Here is a 12,013-nt window from a genome sequence, read left to right on the forward strand (position 1 = left end):
CTGATGAAGACATATCAACTGCTGATTATCAAAGCCTGTTGAAGACCAAGTACTACTGAATCAAAAGGCCTGATCAACCTAAGATGAAAGCACTGCTCACCTACATCAGTGTTTAAGTATCAACGGCGGATTGGAGCATCAGTACTTAGTATATCAGTTGTTCAATGTAACAGTGTTTATTTATATCAGTGTTTAGAGGTTGTTAGTATGTTAGATGTCACTGTCTAGGTGACATCAGCCAAGATGCTCAGTGGTTAGATTTGTACTACAAATAGAACAATACCTGTACTGTTCTATTAGCTCTTTTGCACACACTCATCTTGTATGAACAACTAGTGAGCTCTGGCTAAGGGAGAGTTTAGTATTCATGCATGCATAGTTAAACTTTTGTAATTCGATACAATCTTTTAACTAATGAAATCGTGTATGATGAAAACTACTTCTCTTTGATTGTGTTATAAAGTTTACTATCATTTTCGCTGCAATTGTTCTCTGATTTATCTTCTTTCATTATTCATTTTGTTAAACAACACAATCAGAACAAACTCAAATCCTAACAATTGGTATCAGAGCATAGGACAGTCAAATTCGATCTAACAATCAATTTGACATAAAAGCTTAGCTCAAATCCATTGATACTAAAGTTGTTCGTATCAGTTGAAAAACATAGTAAAGTGTAATCACGTCTAAAGTTGATTATTCAAAAACTTCTGTAAAATAACCAAGATGACATCACACTCACAGGACCCTCACAACACCGGAACACTATTCAAGCCACCTATACTTGTCAGATCCGAGTACAATATCTAGCAATGCAGGATGGGCCATGTGTTAGCTCAGTAAAACACCGGCTGCTGGAAGTCAGTCATCTTTGGAACACATGTTCCAATGGGGCCTAGCACAGAAGATCCCAAGGCCCAAGTACCTAAAAGCCTTGAAAATTACTTAGATCGGGATTTTCAAATAATCGAATTTGATGCAAAGGCTTTTAGCATTGTGGCTTTAGCTCTTCCAAATGAAATTTATGCTGGACTATTGCATTGCAACAGTGCCAAAGAGCTTTGGGATGCACTGAAAGAACAGTTCGGTGGAACATAAGAGGTTATAGAAAACAACAGGGAGGTTTTGAATCAGCAATATGAAATGTTTTGTCATGTCAAAGGAGAGTCTCTAACCCAACAGTTTGAAAGATTTAGCTATCTCATTAGTGAACTTAAACTGGTTAATGTCGAATTTGCAAAGTCCACTTTAAATAGTAGGTTTCTTAGGTCATTACCAGACAAGTGGGACACTATAGCTTTCGTAACCAGAAATTCTGTGGCTTTTAAAGAGCTAAGTTTGACCCAACTTCATGGCCGGCTCCTCACCTATGAGAGAGAGCTGAACCAGAAAAAGAAGTTGCAGGAATCTGGGAAAGTTGCTGATGATTACACCTTTGGCCACACAACACTTTTAGGTCAAGAAGAGTCTTTTGGTGGCAGTAAGGACCAGAGTTATGACCATTACATTGACATAACTGCAGGTGGAGCCTTTAACAACTCTGAGCCTTACTCACCCAACTATGCTTTTACAGCAAGTGGGGAAAACCAGAACTCTGACAACTTATCTTTTGAGCTCAATCACCGAGATGTTTGATCCCACTGATCTGGAGGAAATGGACATTTTGCACGAATTGGCTTTGCTTAGTGTAAGAACTAGCAAATTTTACAAGAGAACAGGTAGAAAGTTTCCAGGGTTGCATGGGAATTTGAAAGTGGGGTTAGATCCCAATCAGCACCTAGGAAGTTGGATCTTTATTGTACTTAACTGCTTCAAGGCCAGACATCATGTTTGCAACATGTGTTTGTGCTAGATCCCAATCAGCACCTAGGAAGTCTAACCTCATTGTTGTGAAAAGGATATTCAGATACATAAATGGTGCTCCCACATTTGGTATCTGGTACCCTGCTAATGGGAATGTTAAGCTTTCAGGTTTCCCAGACAGTGATTTTGCTGGATGCAACATAACCAGGAAGTCTACATCAGGAGGGTGTCAATTCCTAGGAAATTGCTTAGTGTCTTGGCAAAGCAAAAAACAAGCAGTTGTTTCCACATCCACTGTTGAAGCAGAATACATTGCTGCTGCAAGCTGTACGGCCAACTGTTGTGACTTCAAAATCAATTGCTGGATTTTGGTATAACTGCTTTAAATTCACCTCTCATGTTGGATAGTCAAGCAGCTGAAAATATCATCAAAAATCCAGTCTGTCATTCAACCACCAAGCACATTGACATCAGGCATCACTTTGTGAGGGATTGCTATGAAAAATGTTTGATTTCTCTGCATTATATTCCAACAAAAGATCAGCCAGCAGATGTGCTAACAAAAGCATTAGATACATCCACCTTTGAAAGCTTAATCTCTAGGATTGGCATGCTTAACATGGACTAACAAGCAAAACTTGGTTTTCCAAGAATAAAACGCATTAAAATGTTTTCAGAAAATAAAAAATCCATCCTTAAAAATAGTTAAAATGAAATTTTTCATTAATCCTTAAAAGTCTGTCCATATCCACTGTCTGTTTCAAACCTTTGATTGTTGAAAATTCACCCACTGCTAAAAGACAACCTCTGTTTCTTCATTTCCTTGTTGTCCACTGTTGCTTAAACATCAGTGTTTCAACCACTGATGCCTATCCACTGATAGATAAAAATCATTGATGCCTTATCTTCCTCAAAGAACAAAACTTTGCTCACTTGTAATGCACCCATTTATCAAGATACCCTACGAGATTTCTGGGCTAATGTTGAACTTCAAGTTCAATATAAAAAGCCTTGGGCAATTTACTCAAAAGTAGGATGTATTTTGGTTTCAATAACTCCACAAACCATCTTAGAGGTTTTTCAGATGAATGATTTAGTAGGTAAAACTTCCTTCCCTAAAGATGAGTATCAAATTGATTTGATCGAAAAAGGGTGTGCAGGACAGTTAACAAAAGCAACCATGCAAAAAGGAGAATTTCCACCTCCTATGAAATTCCCGTTTCATACCCTGCTCATATGTGTTTCAAATAAAACAACTGCTTTCAATGAAATTCCTTTAAAAATTCAATCTTACTTGGGATATGCTATTATGTCAAAAACTGATTACAATTACTCCCAAGCATTGTTTACTGATTTGGTTAATAATTTGAAAAATGTTAAAGAAAAGAAGCATCAAGCTTTCTTGTTGTTTCCAAGGTTCTTAAGCTACTATTTACAATAGAAAATTCCAAAAGAAAATGCACAAGCTTTTGAACAAGGAAAACCTTTCCAAATAAATAGTCTATCTGTTGAAACATTTACCCGCCTTATGGCTAAAGAGTCAACAGTTTCTAAAACACAAGCAGGGGAGTCTGAGAAAATTTTGGATGAGTCCACATCTGCTCTTCAGACTTCTGCTGCTGAGCCCACTGCTCATGGTGAACACAGTAGCACAACCACTGTTGTGAAACCCCCACCAAAAACCACCAAGAAGACCAAGAAAAAATCCACCAAACCCACCAAAAAGGGCCTTCTGGAAGATGAGATCCAAGAAGTTAACCCAGTGACACCACAAAAGTCATCAGAAACCACTGTTGCTACTTCCTCACAACACTTGAAAAGATCTCCACCTACAACCTCAACTCCTCATGATTCCTCATAAAAGGAACAAGTTGTAAGCACAGGGACAACTCTATATGAAGTATTACCCTCACTTGAGAGTATGCTTAACAGGCCTTCTCCCTGGGCAAATTCTCTTTCCACACCACTCCCCTCATCTCAAATTCCACCATCCATTATACCTCTGTTTGATGCCATTAAAATTCAGACACAAAGCAGCCCATCTCACCAACACATTACTGAGAGTACAATTTCTACAATGGCTGTGTCTGAACCAATTCAATTGGTTAACCCACAAACAGCTGAGGAGACTACACCACTTGAATTTCACAAAATTCTTGATGGTAGTTCAAGTGGAGCAGCTACTACAGATGTTAGATCCACTAATTAACATCTGGATAGTAGTTTCATCTATAAGACTCCCTTGAAGGCAACAACTGCTGATGCTACCAAGGTATCCACTGGTGTGTTCAAGTTAACCACTGGTGAGATTTCTAAGTTAACCACTGGTGAGATTTCTAAGGTAACCACTACAGAGGGAAGTCCCCATTCTCGAGAAAAAGGGGCATCTGCTGATGACAACTTGGAGACTCCTCCTGTTTCAACAGTAGATACAACCACCACTGGTGGGAAATCAGATGATCCCATTAAGTTAGTTGGGTGATGGATTAAAATATCAGGATTTGACGGAGAGGATTTCCACAATTGAAAACATTGTTGCTACAATGAATGAATCAATAAAGTTTTTGGTGGAAGCTTCCAAAAGTCAACCCACTCCTCAACAGTACTCCCAAGAGCTTTTGAATGCTGTTCAACCTATTCTTGCTGCTCAAAGGGAACTGGATGCTGCTCAACATAACACACAAATGGAACTTATAAGGGTTATGGTTAATGTAACGCCCTGCTTTTTTCGTACTTTCCACAATTAGAAAGTCTTATGTGTATTTCTATTTTTGGAAGCCTTGTGTTCTTGTAATCGTTCTTTCTTTGTAAACGTTATAAAATCCGATACTTGGATCATAAATAAACTCGCATTTCTTTAATTTTGTGTTAAATATACTTTACACATGCTCATACATTTATTTTCGTGAAACAATTGATGCTTATTCGTAATTCTTGGAAACTATGTGTTAAACTTGCTAATACGTGAAACTTATTCGTAAAACATCTTTTCATCGTATATGATACTTAAACACGACACTCATACACTTAATTATACTTGTTTATGTTCTCCATACTTAATTTACCCTTATACTTTGCTTAAATGTCAAAAATAACCCCTAAATAACCTAAGAACCCTAAATAATAAACTCTAGGGGCCAAAGTGTCAATAAGTGAAACTTGGAATTGCCCAGCCACCCCTTGTCGCAGGCCACGAAGAAGTTAATGGTGGTCTTCGCTCCCAATGAGCCACTCCCCAGATCAAAATCCCAATTCAGCTCGCGAATTTGAGCGGGATTTCGGGTTTAACTTGAGTTTGAACGAGTTTTGGACATTAATTACTCAACTAACACAACCCTAAACACTTCCCTATATAAACCCGAGTGCCTCCAAGCCAGTTTCACTTTACAAACACCCTCACAACTCTCTCAAATTAGTCACAAAGTTGTTGCAAACACAAGTTCGAGCAGATTCTTCAAGCTGCTCTAAAGTGAGCATAACTCACTCAATTCTTGTCCGATTTACCTCATTCTTTTTCCTATGTGCTTGGATTAACCTTAGCTACGATTCCATGGGTTTTTCACAGAAACCAGTCCTTGGAATGTCGCCAAAAGGGCTCCAAAGTTCACTGTTTGTTTCTGTTTTGATTAAGTCTTTACTAAACTTGTTTAAACTTGAGTCTAACTCATCTCAAACCTATGTCCTTATGCTTATAACCACTTCTATGGTTAGTTAAGCTTAAAAACAAGGTTGAGACATTCAAAATCAGAGGTATAAACCTCACAAACTTTTTGTTTTGTTCAAGGGTTTAACCCACAAGTGATGTTCAAGTTCAAGACTTGATGTTTGTGTGATTTAGGATTAGCTTGGGTTATCCTACTTAAAAATCCACACATTACTTGATGATTTCTAATAGATTAGTTGTTCATGTTCTCGTATTACTTGTAAGTTCATGACCCTCCTTGTATGTTCATAACATCAAGTGTAGTGGTGAACACTTAGAGGTGCCTAAATGGAAGACTTTTCTTCCTACCTCCTACATGATTTCTATGACACTTAAAGAGGTTCCTAAATGGAGGATTCATCCTCCTACCTCATGCTTGAACTATTGAACTATTAGACTTATTAATGTATAATACATAACCTATATAATACTTACATATACTATCCAACATTCGAACCTTTTGTGACACCCCGTTGAAACGCTTTTACTTAACTTACACTAGCTTGACAGTGGCTGCCTTAACTTTCGGGACGAAAGTTCCTAAAACTTGGGGATAATGTGACACTTCGGAATTTCCCGGACAATCCTTCGATGTAACTTACGTGTGTATATATATTTATTAAATGAAAACCCGTGAACTTTCGTGTTACATGTTATGTGTATCTACGTATTGGTGTATTTAGATATGTATATATATATGTGTGTGTAATACATATGGGCCGAAACCACAAGCAACCCGACTCGAGACCACGGTCTCGAGTGAACATTAGTAATGGGCCGGCTAGGCCTTGGCCTTGTAGGAATTAAACCCAACCCGGAACCCCCCCTAGCCCAACTCGGTGCACTATATAAACCCAACCCCACCTCCCTTATCCATTTTACACACTCATCACACTCTCCTCCCATCTTCTTCACTAAACCCTAAAACCCTAAGTTTCTAGCAACCAAAATCATCTCCCCATACCTTCATATCTCTCGGATCAAGTGAGCTATCAACAAGGAATCGGCCGAACCAAGAGACCACCCGAACACCCCTTTCCTCTCAACCCCGAGTAACCAGTTAGTGCTTATATGTTCATGATTGTTGATGTTTGTTATGATTTTATGCTTGTTGATGTGATTAGAGGTTTTAGTATTCTTGTTGGTTTGAATGTTAAAGAATGTTGTTGGTTTGTTGTTCATAGCTTTGGGTTATCCGATGAATGTTAAGGGGTTGGTTAGAATTGCATGTTCTTAGGATTGTTTGTTAACAAATATGATTTCTATGATAGAATAGGTATTATGATCCTTGTCAAGAAATGATACATGGTCTTATAAGTTTCCTGTTTTGATTCGGGTTTATTTAGAGTTCATGATTTCTTGATTATATGTTTGAAGTTTTATTGAATGAATGAAGAACAGTTTGAATGTGTATAATAGTTTGAAAATGCTGATTTTGATCCAAATTGGTGCACAAATCGACCAACAAACATGTTTTAGTGGAAATAGTACAACATTTACATGAAAATGCAATTTCATTGGATAGTACAAGTCTGCAGGTTCTAAAAGGGATTGCCATGCACGTTATCACGGTTGCGAGTCGCAACCTTTGGTTGCTACTCGAAACCACGCATGACCAGTCGAAACCTCCCAGTTGCGAGTCGCAATCAGCACGCATCAAACCTGGTTGCGAGTCGCAACCACACCTGCTAAGTCGCAATCTCCGGTTACGAGTCGTAACCAAAACGTGACGGACCGAGACCGCAGTTACGAGTCGCAACCTCGTTTGCGAGTCGCAACCACCTTAGTTTCGACTGGGCTGTTTTATGTTATTAGGCCTTGACTGTTTGTCTTGTTGTTTTGGGCTTCAACTGTTGGGCCTCCTTTTGACTGGACCTCATTCTGATCTGCTACTGTATGTACATATGTTACTGTTTGTAGTTCTGCCGGTTAACTGTTTGTATACATGCATGCTATACGTGTTTACTTGTGCCCGACTTGACCCATACTTGGTAACCATGCTAGGACGTGGTGACCAACATACTTAACCAAGTAACGTATCATACCGAGCAACCCAAGGTGAGTTCACAACTTAAAAGCATGCGTCCCGGTGGTTTGGGACACGAGACTGAAACAACTCTATCCCCTTGTAAAGGGGATACCGTCCACATTCCTTCCCTAGTTATTGGGAACAAACTTACTGTATCTTCCCTAGTATGGGGAAACCTTTTTAGTTAATTACTGTTTATACGGAATGCAACTAACGGCACTAAACGCAACTCTATCACTCAAGTCCCTACTACACAATACCGATTAGTCGCCGGTGCCAGGCGAACGGGTTATTAGTTGATAGCGCTATTTAGGTCTTACCAGCCTCACACCGTGCCATGGTATGGGATCGGTCGTGAACTAATGTACTCAGGCATCCGTCAATGATGATAGAACATTGACATCGGGGCATCCTGCGGAAACGCATTCGGTTACCTAGTGTTCGGTATTGGAAAAACAGTTTAGTCGCTAACTTTTGGGGTAGCTCCCCATGGCATGTATAAACGGATAAATTAACTGGTGAAACAAGTTTTTGGTAATTAAAACTGGACAACTAGTGAACTCACTCAGCATTATTGTTGACCCCCCCTCCTACTGCATGCTTTGCAGGTGGCCAGTGACTGGAGCAGCTGCTTGGGATGTGTAGTGGTCGTCTGCCCGTGTGTTGGGCATTTATCCTGTTTACTTTATGAACAATGTTTAAAACTGTTAATTTTGCTTCCGCTACATTTTACTCTGAACTTAAGACTTGAACTCTAAACTTAACACTTGCTAATCGTATACCGTGCCATGGTATGGGATCGGTCGTGAACTAATGTACTCAGGCATCCGTCAATGATGATAGAACATTGACATCGGGGCATCCTGCGGAAACGCATTCGGTTACCTAGTGTTCGGTATTGGAAAAACAGTTTAGTCGCTAACTTTTGGGGTAGCTCCCCATGGCATGTATAAACGGATAAATTAACTGGTGAAACAAGTTTTTGGTAATTAAAACTGGACAACTAGTGAACTCACTCAGCATTATTGTTGACCCCCCCCTCTTACTGCATGCTTTGCAGGTGGCCAGTGACTGGAGCAGCTACTGGTACTCTAGAAGGAAGCGCACTTTCATGGTGGAAAGCGCAAATTCAAATGCTTGGTTTGGAGACTGCAAACGCTACTGCGTGGGAAGATTTCAAGGATATGATCAAGGAAGAGTACTGTCACAGGGATGACATCCACAAGCTTGAGAATGAGTACTATGAACTCAAGATGGTTGGGTCAGAGATTGAGACCTACACCAAGCTGTCCAACGACTACGCTGCTCTTTGTCCAAACATGTCTCGACCTATGTATCGAAGAATCGAACTGTACATCAAGGGTCTGGCTCCAGAAATTCGAAGCCATGTAACTTCAGCCAACCACACTACCATTCAGCCGATTGTTCGACTTGCTCACAAACTCACTGATCAGGCTGTGGAAGAGGGCAGATTGCCCAAAAGGATCAGTGCTACGGAAGGAAGTTCTAGTGATGGCAAACGAAAGTGGGATGGAAATCAGGGTAAGGATGCTAACCCTACACAAGCCCCAGCTCAGCAAAGGAAAACTGACAACAACAAAGGCACTCAGCAACAGGGTGGCTACCGGGGAAACTACCCTAAGTGCAACAAGTGTAACAGGCACCACAATGGGGCATGCAACAAGGGTCAGTGTCAGCGATGCCACAAGATGGGGCACGAAGCAAAGGATTGTAGAAGTCAGTTCCCGGCAAGACAGAATCAGCAACAACCCCAACAGCAACAGCAGCAGGGAAACAACAGAGCATGTTTTAAATGCGGGGCAACAGGGCACATGCGAAAGGATTGCCCTGAACTGAATCAGAACCGCAACAACAATCAGGGAGCTGGGAACAATGAGCAGAACAACAATGCTGGGAATGCAAGGGGAAGAGCTTTCGTGATTGGAGCTGGAGAAGCAAGGAACGACCCCAACGTCGTGGCGGGTAAGTTCCTACTTGATGATCGTTATGTTTCTGTGTTATTTGATTCCGGTGCCGATGCCAGTTATGTATCCCTTCGCATTAGTAAGAAACTTAAGCACTCGCCTGCATTATTAAGTTCTAAGCACATCGTCGAGATAGCTAATGGTAAGAACATCGAGGCCACGCATGTGATCCACGACTGCACCCTAGAATTGTCTGGCCACACGTTTAGTATCGATCTTTTCCCTGTTAAACTCGGAAGCTTCGACGTCGTCATTGGTATGGATTGGTTATCCAAACATCGCGCTGAGATCCTCTGTCAGGAGAAAGCAGTTCGTATACCTCGTCGTTCTGGTCAACCCCTCATCGTCCAAGGCAACAAAGGTGGAGAAGTCACCGGCATTATCTCGCTTTTAAAAGCCCAGAAGTGTTTGCAGAAAGGGCACACCGCTATCTTAGCACTTGTCACCAACACCCACGAAAAGGAAAAGAGGATTGAAGATTTTCCTGTAGTACGCGATTATCCCGAGGTATTTCCTGAGGAACTACCTGGACTCCCTCCTCACCGTCAGGTCGAATTCCAAATCGAGCTAGCTCACGGAGCAGCACCCATAGCTCGTGCACCGTACCGTTTAGCCCCTGCAGAACTGAAGGAACTCTCTACGCAACTGCAAGAACTATTGAATAAAGGATTTATCCGTCCTAGTTCATCACCCTGGGGAGCCCCAGTACTCTTTGTCAAGAAGAAGGATGGCACATTCCGAATGTGCATCGACTACCGTGAGTTGAACAAAGTTACCATCAAGAATCGTTACCCTCTCCCGCGTATCGACGACCTATTCGATCAGTTGCAAGGATCGAGCTACTATTCAAAGATTGACCTGCGATCAGGCTATCATCAGCTGAGAGTTCGTAATGAAGATATCTCCAAGACTGCGTTCAGGACCCGTTATGGTCATTACGAGTTCCTCGTCATGCCTTTTGGAATGACCAACGCGCCTGCAGTGTTCATGGATCTTATGAACCGCGTATGTAAGCCTTACCTCGATAAATTCGTGATTGTGTTTATCGACGACATCTTGATTTATTCGAAAAGTCAAGAAGAGCATGAACAGCACCTACGCCTTATCCTCGAACTCCTTCGCAACGAGCAACTGTACGCCAAATTCTCTAAATGTGACTTCTGGCTTCGAGAAGTCCATTTCCTCGGCCATATAGTTAATAAGAACGGAATTCACGTCGACCCCGCCAAGATCGAATCGATAAAGAACTGGCCTACGCCTAAGACTCCCACGGAAGTTCGCCAATTTTTGGGTTTGGCAGGCTACTACCGCAGATTTATTCAGGGATTCTCCAAGATTGCACAACCCCTCACGACTCTTACTCAGAAAGGCGTCGCCTACAAGTGGAATGCAGCACAGGAATCTGCTTTTCAGAGGCTTAAGGATAACCTCTGTAGCGCTCCTATTCTCTCGTTACCGGAGGGCACTGACGACTTTGTGGTTTACTGCGATGCGTCTATTCATGGACTCGGTTGCGTGTTAATGCAGCGCGAGAAAGTTATTGCCAACGCCTCACGACAACTCAAGACGCATGAAAAGAACTACACGACGCACGACTTGGAACTAGGAGCAGTGGTTTTTGCTCTTAAGATATGGAGACATTACCTGTACGGTACCAAGTGCACCATTTACACCGATCACAGGAGTCTCGAGCATATCTTTAGGCAAAAGGAATTGAACATGAGACAACGTCGATGGGTCGAACTCTTGAACGACTACGAATGCGCCATCAAATACCATCCGGGCAAGGCAAATGTCGTGGCAGACGCCCTCAGCCGAAAGGACACCGTACCAAAGCGCGTGCGAGCACTACAACTTACCATCCAGTCTAACCTCCCTACCCAGATTCGAAATGCTCAAGTTGAAGCATTGAAGCCGGAAAACGTCAGGGCTGAGTCTCTGCGAGGATCGAGACAGCAACTGGAACAGAAAGAAGATGGTGCTTACTACGTAACAGGACGCATTTGGGTCCCACTCTTTGGAGGTTTACGTGAACTCGTGATGGACGAAGCCCACAAGTCCCGCTACTCAGTACATCCTGGTTCGGACAAGATGTACCACGACTTGAAGACTACGTATTGGTGGCCTGGTATGAAGGCCCACATAGCAACATACGTCAGCAAATGTTTGACTTGCGCGAGAGTCAAGACAGAATACCAGAAGCCAGCAGGTCTACTCCAACAACCAGAAATCCCGAAATGGAAATGGGAGCAAATTTCCATGGATTTCGTTACAGGGCTACCTAGATCTCAACGCGGAAATGATGCTATTTGGGTAATAGTGGATCGACTGACCAAGTCCGCGCACTTTCTGGCTATTAAGGAAACAGACAAGTTTTCTACCTTGGCGGAGATTTACTTAAAGGAAATAGTTTCGAGGCACGGAGTGCCAACCTCAATTATTTCCGACCGAGACGCTCGGTTTACTTCGGAATTGTGGCAAGCTATGCACAAA

Source organism: Helianthus annuus, chromosome 10, assembly GCF_002127325.2.
Source record: "Helianthus annuus cultivar XRQ/B chromosome 10, HanXRQr2.0-SUNRISE, whole genome shotgun sequence".
Classification (NCBI taxonomy): Eukaryota; Viridiplantae; Streptophyta; class Magnoliopsida; order Asterales; family Asteraceae; genus Helianthus; species Helianthus annuus.